At 41.5% G+C, this 12,967-nt stretch overlaps 1 long non-coding RNA gene and 1 pseudogene across 1 annotated transcript; one reads left to right on the top strand and one right to left on the bottom strand.

The window, feature by feature from the left end:
• Positions 1–2,584: 2,584 nt before the first annotated feature.
• On the bottom strand, positions 2,585–4,125 carry LOC112229592. The gene is made up of 2 exons (XR_002950197.2): positions 4,090–4,125; positions 2,585–3,916 (listed from the first exon to the last, which is right to left on the bottom strand). It is a non-coding gene; the product is annotated as an uncharacterized LOC112229592 (long non-coding RNA).
• A 346-nt stretch (positions 4,126–4,471) lies between these two features.
• LOC112229306 lies at positions 4,472–11,714 on the top strand (annotated as a pseudogene).
• The last annotated feature ends 1,253 nt before the right edge of the window (positions 11,715–12,967 follow it).

Raw genomic sequence — 12,967 nt, 5'->3', positions numbered from 1 at the left:
TTTAAATAAATTTGCAAAAATGTCCCCAAACATGTTTTTGCTTTGTTGTTATTGGGTGTTGATTGTGTGTAGATTGATGAAGAAAAAATAATAATTTAGTCCATTTTAGAATAAGGCTGTAACCGAACAAAATTTGGAAAATGTCAAGGGGTCTGAATGCTTTCCGAAGGCAATGTTTGTGTTCAATTTATGTAATGTGAAAACAATTCTATGAATGAATCTGAATCAACCGTGATGATTTCAGCCATTGTTATCTACATTTTGCGTTGGACTTGTAACCGAAAGTTTGCAAGATCGAATCCCCGAGCTGACAAGGTGAAAATCTGTCGTTCTGCCTCTGAACAAGTCAGTTAACCCACTGTTCCTAGGCCGTCATTGAAAATAAGAATTTGTTCTTTACTGACTTGCCTAGTTAAATAAAGATAAAAAAATATATATAAAAGAAAAATGCTTGCTGGTTTCATCGAAATAAGTTGTCTTTGATTAAATTAATTTACACAGTTGACACAGCCAAGAATCTGAGAGGCTGCCAATAGGTGTTTTAGTGATGAAAACCTTTCTGCATAAAGTAACATCTGGTTCAAGACCAACACTTTTTGTGAGGTTTGAGGTAACCAAAGTGGCACATTTATATTGTTATTCTACATTTTTATCCAGGAGTGTCAGAAACAGAAAAAGTAACTCAATCAGGCGATAGTCGTTGCTAGAGACCAGGTTAAGTTCAGCCTCTGTGACGCTGGAGCAGTACAAACATATCTATCCTACCCTGCCTTTCTAAAGTCTTTGAAAGCCAAGTTAACAGATCCCCGACCATTTCCAATCCCACCGTACCTTCTCCGCTATGCAATCTGGTTTCCGAGCTGGTCATGGGTGCACCTCAGCCACACTCAAGGTCCTAAACGATATCATAACCGCCATCGATAAAAGACAATACTGTGCAGCCATCTTCATTGACCTGGCCAAGGCTTTCGACTCACCACAATCACCGCATTCTTATTGGCAGACTCAACAGCCTTGGTTTCTCAAATGACTGCCTCGCCTGGTTCACAGATAGAGTTCAGTGTGTCAAATCGGAGGGCCTGTTGTCCGGACCTCTTGCAGTCTCTATGGGGGTGCCACAGGGTTCAATTCTCGGGCCGACTCTTTTCTCTGTATATATCAATGATGTTGCTCTTGCTTCTGGTGATTCTCTGATCCACCTCTACGCAGACGACACCATTCTGTATACATCTGGTCCTTCTTTGGACACTGTGTTAACAAACCTCCAAACAAGCTTCAATGCCATACAACACTCCTTCCGTGGCCTCCAACTGCTCTTAAATGCAAGTAAAACTAAATGCATGCTCTTCAGCCGATCGCTGTGGACTTCTCAGGGGGGGACTATTCCAACTCCCATGACGCAGTTGGCTCGACCCCTCCATGACCCCTTAGTATAGGTGGTATAATACCATGCAGCCAGACGAGACTGAAGTGGCTAAAGTCTAGAAGACCCACAAGACCTATTTGACATAGACTAGGGCATATCAGAGGAATCATGGTGAAATATTTTTTTTATTTCGGCATTCTGGAAGTAGTAGAGCCCTATGCATAAAAGCACTGCCATTTCCTGGTTGCTAAAATTCTAATAGTTTGTCTAATTTCAGTTTGTGATTAAACAACTGCTGTGAAATATATTTTCCTTAACCAAAAATATTGTGTTTGAAGCTGGTGTAGAAAAATTAAAGTAAAAGATACAAAAATGAATCTTAAGCACAGAAATATCGCACACAGAACAGAACTACCACTTCTTGGACTTGCTTTCAATGAGACAACAGATCTATAACACTTCTATGTGAATTTGGTCAGGTAACCCAAAATCACATATTGCAGATTTAAAACAAGAATATTGTGTTTTATTTGTTTGTTTTCATGGCAACATATTTTTTTTTATTGCTTTTGGGAGTGTGGGGGGGTAGCAGTTGCAATTTTGATAAAGCATCACTGATTCATTCCAGCCTCTTCTCACAGGCTACAACTTAAAATCCAATTAATTTTCCTCACCTGCTTCACAGACAATAGGTAGACTAACAGTGACATGCTTACTTACGGGCTTCCCAACAATGCAGAAAAATAACAAGGAATAACTGTAACAATAACTTTGCTATACCAGTACCGAGTCAATATGCAGAGGTACAAGGTAATTGAAGATATTTTTTATTTAACCCTTAATTAGACAAGTCAGTTAAGAACAAATGTTTATTTACAATGACAGCCTACCCCGGAAAACCCCCTAACAACGCTGGACCAATTGTGCGTTGCCCCATGGGACTCCCAATCACGGCTAGTTGTAATACAGCTTGGAATCGAACCAGGGTCTGTAGTGACACCTCTAGCACTGAGATGCAGTGCCTTAGACCACTGTGCCACTCGGAGATGTGTGTATTTATTTATATATATTGGGAGAGGTAAAGTGACTAGGCAACAGGATGACTGATAAGTGAATTATCAGCTCATGTACAGTACATGCTACTTACCATATGGACCATTGATGAGATAAATCTGTCTAATCTGCTCAGTTGTATTCAGAGACAAGTTGTACAATAAAGACATTGTAAAATCCATTTATTTAATTGCCTTTGTCTGTAGTAAATACTTAATCATACAGGTGTCAACATGTTTATTCCCAGGTAATAAGAGCTTGGTTTCTACATGTGTGGATCCACTGGTAATGTATTGCCATTTCCTCTATAATAGAAATACTTCAGCATGTTGCTATTTCTGTCCCATTGTCACCTGGGTGAGACATGCCCACTTGTCCAGTCAAATTCTGAATTCCAAATCACACCCTATCTTTTCAGATATACAGTTGTGTGGAGGGGGGCAAGGTGGCAAATTGGACTCAAGAAAATGTATGCATCTCATAGGCTGAGAGGATACTGCAGTACACCAGGGGTGTATTCTCAATACTCTTAACGTGGCTTCCTCACCACACCTTTTTTCAAATAAACTGATTTGGGAGAGACTTAAGCCATGATGCTTATTTAAATAAGTGGTGAACGATCAGGTGAGACAAGGAAACAAAGCCACGTTAGACTATCGAGATGCCCTGAGCTAATGACAGCCAGCTTCAGTGGTAGGTTATTTTGCATTACATTTCTATTTCCTCCTGGGTCTGTTCAAAATGGTACCCTATTCCCTACATAGTGCAGTACATTTGACCAGGGCCCATAATGCTCTGGTGAAAAATGGTGCAGTACAGGGAATAGTGCCAATAGAGCCCCGGTTCTGCAGTAGGTAGGACACTCTTTGACCTAGTGGACCAGGGTCTCCCCCAGTGTTTCCAGAACCTGTTTGTAGTCCTCAAAGTCCCCGTCTATCTGGCTTACACCACTCCAGCAGACGCTTGGCATTGTGCATGGTGATCTTAGGCCTGTGTGCGGCTGTTTGGCCATGGAAACCCATTTCATTAAGCTCCCAACAAACATTCGTGCTGACGTTGCTTTCAGATGCAGTTTGGAACTCTGTAGTGTGTTGCAACAGAGGACAGACAATATCTTCACGCTACAGCACTTGCCGGTCCCGTTCTGTGAGCTTGTGTGGCTTACCACTTCGAGGCTCAGCAGTTGTTGCTCCCAGACGTTTCCACTCCACTATAACAGCACTCACAGTTGACCTGGGCAGTTCTAGCTGAGCAGAAATTTGACTTACTGACTTGTTGGAAAGGTGGCATCCTATGACGGTGCCACGTTGAAAGTCACTGAGTTCTTCAGTACAGGCCATTCTACTGACAATGTTTGGGCGGGGTTGTGGCAGCTAAAATAAAGCTATTCCGACGAACAAACTGGAGGCAAAACTAGTAATGAAATGTCAATTAATTGAAGAAAACGTTTTTATTAGGTATTCAAATTCCTCGACGGCCACTCTTCAGACAAAATACCTGAAAAAAAGAGCACACAGAGTGAACAACACATTTAAGATATTCACTTGTTTTCTTCGTGTGTTCATACACGCCTGCATCTTAATATAGCTTTCTGATTATGGTTAAATTAAATAATTGCGCAGTTGTTTTTGTTCAAAAAACTAGCAGTAATTTCTTTCGACGTTACTCACCTCAGACCAAATCCAGGAATGAACTGGAAGGGGAGGGCCTTGGTATTTATACCCTGTGACGTTTTTGACGTCATACGCGTCTCCCAGCATGCATTTTCTGGGTTTTTCATGGTAACAACATTGAGTTATTGGTGACGCGCTGTTGTAGAACACCTTCATTAATTAATTAGTGTTCTATCTGTGCCTTCATTGTCCATTAGGACAGAAAGATTACGCTGCACGTTTTGTACATTCTCTTTTCAATTTACCTCACATCCCAAGTCTATTGTTGCTTATCTAAACAAAGTTGAATGAGTATCAGTGCTAACTCACAAAATATGGTGCTTGCATTGAGTTATAATATCACATTTGGGAATAATTATGATTATAATATTTCTACAAAATGGCTGCGATGCAAATCGGGTAGCCTGCCACACCAGCGGACACAATCAAAACCTTGCGTTTAATTTAAAATAATACAATTAATAAATAACTAAAATTCATAAAATAAATTAATTGAAGTCCAAAAGGAGAGTCTTTGGCCATGCACAACAATACATAATGTGCTACTTGTTCTTTCACCTGTAACCTTTCAACCCTCAGTTGTGAAAGGCAAAATGGCAGCGTCCATACCAGGCATTTGAAGGATTTTATGCCGTGTCTATCCTTTACTTTTACTTACTTTTCGGCAGAATAAGGTATTTGACAATTATTTTCTATAGTGCGTCAGATAAGCGAAAGCTAGGACTTCCGCTGCACACATACGTTACAGATTATCAGATCACGAAACAGTGACCGAGCTAACGTTACGGTCGGTTAATGAACACAGTGAAGTTACAGCTTTAGCTAGCAACATAGTGAACTACATACCAGTACCTGACTTTGTGTACTGCGTATGCATATTGCATCTTCACTGTACATCATCCAATGCAACCCCCGTAATATGTTTCACATAGAACCATAGTCTATGCAAATGTATCAGCGTCGTTGTCTTGTGTACTGAACAGTACACTGTATTTGCAAGTTTTGCACTTGATGACTGGACTGACAGTCACTCTATTTGTTTGGTTTCTAGCTTCCAAAGAGGTTACCTGTCAGGCGTTGGACCCAGGCTGTGTTTCCAAGTTTGAAGTCCAGCCTCTCTCTGTGCACTGCAGCCTAACCTGAAATCTCCAGTGATGCTGCTGTGGCAGTGGAGACTTTAACTGTTACAAGGACAGACCATGGGGCTACCTGGAGAGCGAAGGTATGGAGATTAGAGATTGTATGTATTTTCTATGTACTCTGCTGTTTTCTAAGGGATGGTTCCTCGGACCCAGACTAAGCCTACTCCATGTTCCTGCACTAGAAAGCATGCTCAGTGGAGTGTAATTAATTACTGTTAATCCATCCATATGTGATCATTGACTTTGTCTGTCTACCTCTCCTATCTCTAGAGTACATAGAGCACTATGGAATCAGTCCAGTGTGGTCTAACTACAGGAGGAACCAGAAAGGAGGGATTCCCCCTCAGAAGACACGCAATACCTGCATTGTAGGTGTAACAGTGGTAGTTCTGTAACCTTGCCTGAGACCTGGAGACTTGTGGCAGCTCTCCAAGCTATTGTCTAGGCTTTTTTGGAGAGTGCACAGATATTCAGAGGATGTCTAACATGATGCTGTCTGCTCTGTGTTAGGCTATGTAACTCCATATTATTATTATTATATTCTCCACCAGACAGTCACATGAGTTCGTACTGTTAGGTGACCTAAACTGGGATATGCTTAACACTCCGGCCGTCCTAAAATCTAAGCTTGATGCCCTCAATCTCACACAAATGATCAAGGAACCTACCAGGTACAACCCCAAATCTGTAAACATGGGCACCCTCATAGATATCAGCCTGACCAACCTGCCCTCTAAATACACCTCTGCTGTCTTCAACCAGGATCTCAGCGATCACTGCCTCATTGCCTGCGTTCGTAATGGTTCCGCGGTCAAATGACCACCCCTCTTCACTGTCAAACGCTCCGTAAAACACTTCAGCGAGCAGGCCTTTCTAATCGACCTGGCCTGGGTATCCTGGAAGGATATTGACCTCATCCCGTCAGTAGAGGATGCCTGGTTATTCTTTAAAAGTGCTTCCTTCACCATCTTAAATAATCATGCCCCGTTCAAAAAATGTAGAACTAAAAACAGGTATAGCCCTTGGTTCACTCCAGACCTGACTGCCCTCGACCAGCATAAAAACATTCTGTGGCGTACTGCATTAGCATCGAATAGCCCCCGCGATATGCAACTTTTCAGGGAAGTTAAGAAGCAATATACACAGTCAGTTAGGAAAGCAAAGGCTAGCTTTTTCAAACAGAAATTTGCATCCTGTAGCACAAAATCTAAAACATTTTGGGACACTGTAAAGTCCATGGAGAATAAGAGTACCTCTTCCCAGCTGCCCACTGCACTGAGGCTAGGAAAGACTGTCACCTCCGATTAATCCACGATAATCGAGAATTTCAATAAGCACGGCTGGCCATGCTTTCCACCTGGCTGCCCCCCCGCTTCTCCTTCACCCAAAATCCAGATCTTCTGAAAGAACTGCAAAATCTGGACCCCCAACAAATCAGCACGGCTAGACAATCTTGACCCTCTCTTTCTAAATTATCCACCGCCATTGTTGCAACCCCTATTACTAGCCTGTTCAACCTCTCTTTCGTATCATCTGAGATCCCTAAAGATTGGAAAGCTGCTGCGGTCATCCCCCTCTTGAAAGGGGAGACACTCTAGACCCAAACTGTTATAGACCTTTATCCATCCTGCCCTGCCTTTCTAAGTCTTTGAAAGCCAAGTTAACAAACAGATCACCGACCATTTCGAATCTCACCGTACCTTCTCTGCTATGCAATCTGGTTTCAGAGCTGGTCATGGATGCACCTCAGCCACGCTCAAGGTCCTAAACGATATCATAACCACCATCAATAAAAGACAGTACTGTGCAGCAGTCTTCATCGACCTGGCCAAGGCTTTCGACTCTGTCAATCACCACAGCTTTGGTTTCTCAAATGACTGCCTCGCCTGGTTCACCAACTACTTGATAGAGTTCAGTGTGTCAAATCGGAGGGCCTGTTGTCTGAACCTCTGGCAGTCTCTATGGGGGTGCCACAGGGTTCAATTCTCGGGCCGACTCTCTTCTCTGTATACATCAATGATGTCGCTCTTGCTGCTGGTGATTCTCTGATCCACCTCTACGCGACGACGCCATTCGGTATACTTCTGGCCCTTCTTTGGACACTGTGTTAACAAACCTCCAGACGAGCTTCAATGCCATACAACACTCCTTCCGTGGTCTCCAACTGCTCTTAAATGCTAGTAAAACTAAATGCATGCTTTTCAACCAATCGCTGCCCACACCCTCCCGCCCGACTAGCATCACTACTTTGGATGGTTCTGACTTAGAATATGTGGACAACTACAAATACCTAGGTGTCTGGTTAGACGGTAAACTCTCCTTCCAGACATTAAGCATATCCAATCCAAAATTAAATCTTGAATCGGCTTCCTATTTCGCAACAAAGCCTCCTTCACTCATGCTGCTAAACATACCCTCGTAAAATTGACTATCCTACCTAGAGGTCGACCGATTATGATTTTTCAACGCCGATACAGATTATTGGAGGACCAAAAAAGCCGATACCGATTAAATCGGCCGTTTAAAAAAAACATAATATAATACATCAATAAATCAATTTAGCCTCAAATAAATAATGAAACATGTTCAATTTGGTTTAAATAATGCAAAAACAAAGTGTTGGAGAAGTAAAAGTGCAATATGTGCCATGTAAAAAAAAGCTAACGTTTGAGTTCCTAGCTCAGAACATATGAAAGTTGGTGGTTCCTTTTAACATGAGACTTCAATATTCCAAGGTAAGAGGTTTTAGGTTGTAGTTAATATAGTATTTATAGGACTATTTCTCTCTATACCATTTGTATTTCATATACCTTTGACTATTGGATGTTCTTATAGGCACTATAATATTGCCAGTGTAACAGTATAGCTTCCGTCCCTCTCCTTCCCCTACTTGGGCTCGAACCAGGAACACATCGACAACAGCCACACGCTCCACAAATGCCGCGTACCTTGCAGGATAAGGGGAATAACTACTCCATGTCTCAGAGCGAGTGATGTTTGAAACGCTATTAGCGCACACCCAGCTAACTAGGTAGCCATTTCACATCAGTTACACCAGCCATTAGGCTGATTGGCTTGAAGTCATAAACAGCGCTGTGCTTGCGAAGAGCTGCTGGCAAAACACACGAAAGTGCTGTTTGAATGAATGCTTACGAGCCTGCTGCTGCCTACCATCGCTCAGGCAGACTGCTCTATCAAATCATAGACTTAATTATAACATAATAACACAGAAATACGAGCCTTTGGTCATTAATATGGTCGAATCCGGAAACTATAATTTCGAAAACAATATTTTATTTTATCTAATGGGTGGCATCCCTAAGTCTAAATATTTTTGTTACATTGCACAACCTTCAATGTAATGTCATAATTACGTAGAATTCTGGCAAATTAGTTCGCAATGAGCCAGGCTGCCCAAACTGTTGCATATACCCTGACTCTGCGTGCAATGAACGCAAGAGAAATTACACAATTTCACCTGGTTAATATTGCCTGCTAACCTGGATTTCTTTTAAATATGCAGGTTTAAAAATATATACTTCTGTGTATTGATTTTAAGAAAGGCATTGGTGTTTATGGTTAGGTACAGTCGTCCAACGATTGTGATTTTTTCGCAAATGCGCTTTTGTTAAATCATCCACCAGCGTTGCATCGATTATATGCAACACAGGACACGCTAGATAAACTAGTAATATCATCAACCATGTGTAGTTATAACTAGTGATTATGATTGATTGATTTTTTAATGCTAGCTAACAACTTACCTTGGCTTCTACTGCATTCGCGTAACAGGCAGGCTCCTCGTGGAGTGCAATGAGGCAGGTGGTTATAGCGTTGGACTAGTTAACTGAAAGGTTGCAAGACTGGGTCTCCCGAGCTGACAAGGTGAAAATCTGTCGTTCTGCCCCTGAACAAGGCAACAATCTAATTTGCTATCACAGTGCCATCCGTTTTGCCCCCAAAGCCCCATATACTACCCACCACTGTGACCTGTATGTTCTCGTTGGCTGGCCCTAGCTTCATATTCGCCAAACCCACTGGCTCTAGGTCATCTATAGTCTTTGCTAGGTAAAGCCCCCGCCTTATCTCAGCTCACTGGTCACCATAGCAACACCCACCCGTAGCAAGCCCTCCAGCAGGTATATTTCACTGGTCACCTCCAAAGGCATCTCCTCCTTTGGCTGCCAGCAGTTCTCTGCTGCCAATGACTGGAACGAATTGCAAAAATCACTGAAGCTGGAGTCTTATATGTCCCTCACTAACTTTAAGCATCAGCTGTCAGAGCAGCTTACCGATCACTGGACCTGTACACAGCCCACCCAACTACCTCATCCCCATATTGTTATTTATTTTTGCTCTTTTGCACCCCAGTATCTCTACTTGCACATCACCTGCACATCTATCACTCCAGTGTTAATGCTAAATTGTAATTATTTCTCCACTATAACCTATTTATTGCCCTACCTCCTTAATCTTACATTTGCACACACTATGTATATTTTTCTATTGTTATCAACTGTTTGTTTGTTTATCCCATGTGTAACTCTGTGTTTGTGTTGCACTGCTTTGCTTTGTCTTGGCCAGGTCGCAGTTGTAAATGAGAACTTGTTCTCAATTGGCCTACCTGGTTAAATAAAGGTGGGAAAAGAAAGAAAAAACCCTCATCACTATCTGTTTTGTTTTCTTCAGAGGAGACACGATATGTGGGAACCCTTGTCCAATTTGTTGAGACACCATCATCCACTATCAGGTTTGGTCTCTCACATTTACTCATGGCATATATACATACACAATCATTATGAGAGATGTAAAATTAGATGGTATTACCTTTGATTTCATTAGGTTGATTTAACAAGCTATTCAATGTTATGTTTGGTAAGCAATGGACCATTGCCTTTCTGCAGAATGTGAAGCTGCTGCAACATTTTATAAGCCCATATACAGGCGTTGTGTATGACCCCACGCGGACAGTTAAGATGGTTTCTATTTATGTAATGTGAATACAATTCTATGAATTAATCTGAAGCAACCATGCTGAATTCAGCAAGTATTATCTAAATGCTTGCTGCTTTCATCAAAATAAGTTGTCTTTGATTTGATGAATTTACACAGTTGACACAGCCAAGAATCTGAGAGGCTGTCAATAGGTGTTTTAGTGATAAACCTTTCTGCATAAAGTAACATCTGGTTCAAGACCAACACTTTTTGTGAGGTTTGAGGTAACCAAAGTGGCACATTTATATTGTTATTCTACATTTTTATCCAGGAGTCAGAAACAGAAAAATTAACTCAATCAGGCAATTGGCACTGCAAGAGACCATGGTAAGTTCAGCCTCTGACTAAGGAGCAGAATGCTACAGCAGTACAGTAATGAAGAATTACATTTTTTTGTGACCAGTGCAGCAGTTCACCAATGCCACCAAAAGAGAAACTGCAGTTCCCTACAGTACATAAATATTGTCCATATTTCCAGGGCTGCTACCCTTCCAGGTTCCTCATGTGGACTTCTCAGGGGAGGACTATTCCAACTCCCATGACGCAGTTGGCTCGGCCCCTCTTCCCCCCACCATGACCCCTTGGTACAGGTAGTACCACACCATACAGCCAACCGAGACTGAAGTGGCTCAAGTCAAGAAGACCAACGAGGCCCATTTGACATAGGCCCAAGTCTATCAGAGGAATCATGGTGAAATTCTTTTTTGTGATTTCATTTGGGCTTTCTGGAAGTAGTAGAGCAAGTTTTAAAATGCACTATGCAGAAATCACTCCACCATTTCCTGGTTGCTAAAATTCTAATAGTTTGTCTAATTTCAGTTTGTGACAAAACAAGCAAGTATAGTGTAAAGAATCATTATACCATCTAAACCGCCGTGTGAAATCTTTTCCATAACCAAAAATATTGTATTTTCAGATGGTGTACAAAAACAAGACGCTAAAAGTAAACTTAAGCATAGAAATAGCACTCAGAACATATTACTGCTTCTTGGACTTGCTTTCAACGAGTGACAGATCTACAACTCATATTTCTGTGAATTTGGTCAGGTCGCACTAAAAGTTAAAGAATATTGTTTATGGCAATATTGCTTTTGGGAGAGTTTTGCTAAAACATGTCACAGATCACTGATTCATTCCAGACACTTTTCACGGGCTACAACTAAAAATCAAATTGTATTTGTCACATACTTTGTAAACAACCAGTGTAGACTAACAGTGAAATGTTTACATCTACTTTGTGCATGACACAAGTCATTTTTCCAATAATTGTTTACAGACAGATTCTATCACAATTCCAGTGGGTCAGAGGTTTACATACACTAAGTTGACTGTGCCTTTGAACAACTTAGAAAATTCCAACAAATTATGTCATGGCCTTTGAAGCTTCTGATAGGCTAATTTACATAATTTGAGTCAATTGGAGGTGTACCTGTAGATGTATTTCAAGGCCTACCTTCAAACTCAGTGCCTCTGCTTGACATCATGGGGAAATCAGCCAAGACCTCTGAAAAAAAATGTAAACCACCACAAGTCTGGTTCATCCTTGGGAGCAATTTCCAAACCACGTTCATCTGTACAAACAATAGTACACAAGTATCATGGGACCACACAGCCATCATACCGCTCAGGAAGGACACGCGTTCTGTCTCCTGAGATGAACGTACTTTGGTGCGAAAAGTACAAATCAATCCCAGAACAACAGCAAAGGACCTTGAGAAGATGCTGGAGGGAACAGGTACAAAAGTATCAATAGCCACAGTAAAACGAGTTCTACATCGACATAACCTGAAAGGCTGCTCAGCAAGGAAGAAGCCACTGCTCAAAAACTGCCATAAAAATACCAGACTACAGTTTGCAACTGCACATGGGGACAAAGATTGTACTTTTTGGAGAAATGTCCTCTGGTCTAATGAAACAAAAATTACTGTTTAGCCATAATGACCATCATGTTTGGAGGAAAAAGGGAGATGCTTGCAAGACGAAGAACACCATCCCAACCGTGAAGCACGGGGGTGGCAGCATCATGTTTGGGGGTGCTTTGCTGCAGGAGGGACTGGCGCAATTTACAAAATAGATGGCATCATGAGGGAGGAAAATTATGTGGAAATATTGAAGCAACATCTCAAGACGTCAGTCAGGAAATGGGTCTTCCAAATGGACAATGACCCCAAGCATACTTCCAAAGTTGTGGCAAAATGGCTTAAGGACAACATAGTCACGGTGTTGGAGTGGCCATCACAAAGCCCTGACCTCAATCCTTTAGAAAATTTGTGGGCAGAACTGAAAAAGTGTGTGTGAGCAAGGAGGCCTACAAACCTGACTGTTACACCAGCTCTGTCAGGAGAAATGGGCCAAAATTCACCCACCTTATTGTGGGAAGCTTGTGGAAGGCTACCTGAAATGTTTGACCCAAGTCAAAAAATTTAAAGGCAATGCTACCAAATACTAATTGAGTGAGTGTATGTAAACTCTGACCCACTGGGAATGTGATGAAAGAAATACAAGCTGAAATCACTATTATTGACATTTCACATTAAAATAAAGTGGTGATCCTAACTGACTTAAGACAGGGAATTTTTACTAGTATTAAATGTCAGGAATTGTGAAAATGAGTTTAAATGTATTTGGCTAAGGTGTATGGAAACTTCCTACTTCTACTGTGTGTAGAGGGAAAGTGACTACAACAGGATGACTGATAAGTGAATAATCAGCTCATGTACATGAGAAATCTGTCTAAT

The sequence above is a fragment of the Oncorhynchus tshawytscha genome, unplaced genomic scaffold (assembly GCF_018296145.1).
Source record: "Oncorhynchus tshawytscha isolate Ot180627B unplaced genomic scaffold, Otsh_v2.0 Un_scaffold_1528_pilon_pilon, whole genome shotgun sequence".
Classification (NCBI taxonomy): Eukaryota; Metazoa; Chordata; class Actinopteri; order Salmoniformes; family Salmonidae; genus Oncorhynchus; species Oncorhynchus tshawytscha.
The sequence above is the reverse complement of the archived record's forward strand: the minus strand, read 5'-3'. Positions and strand labels throughout refer to the sequence as shown.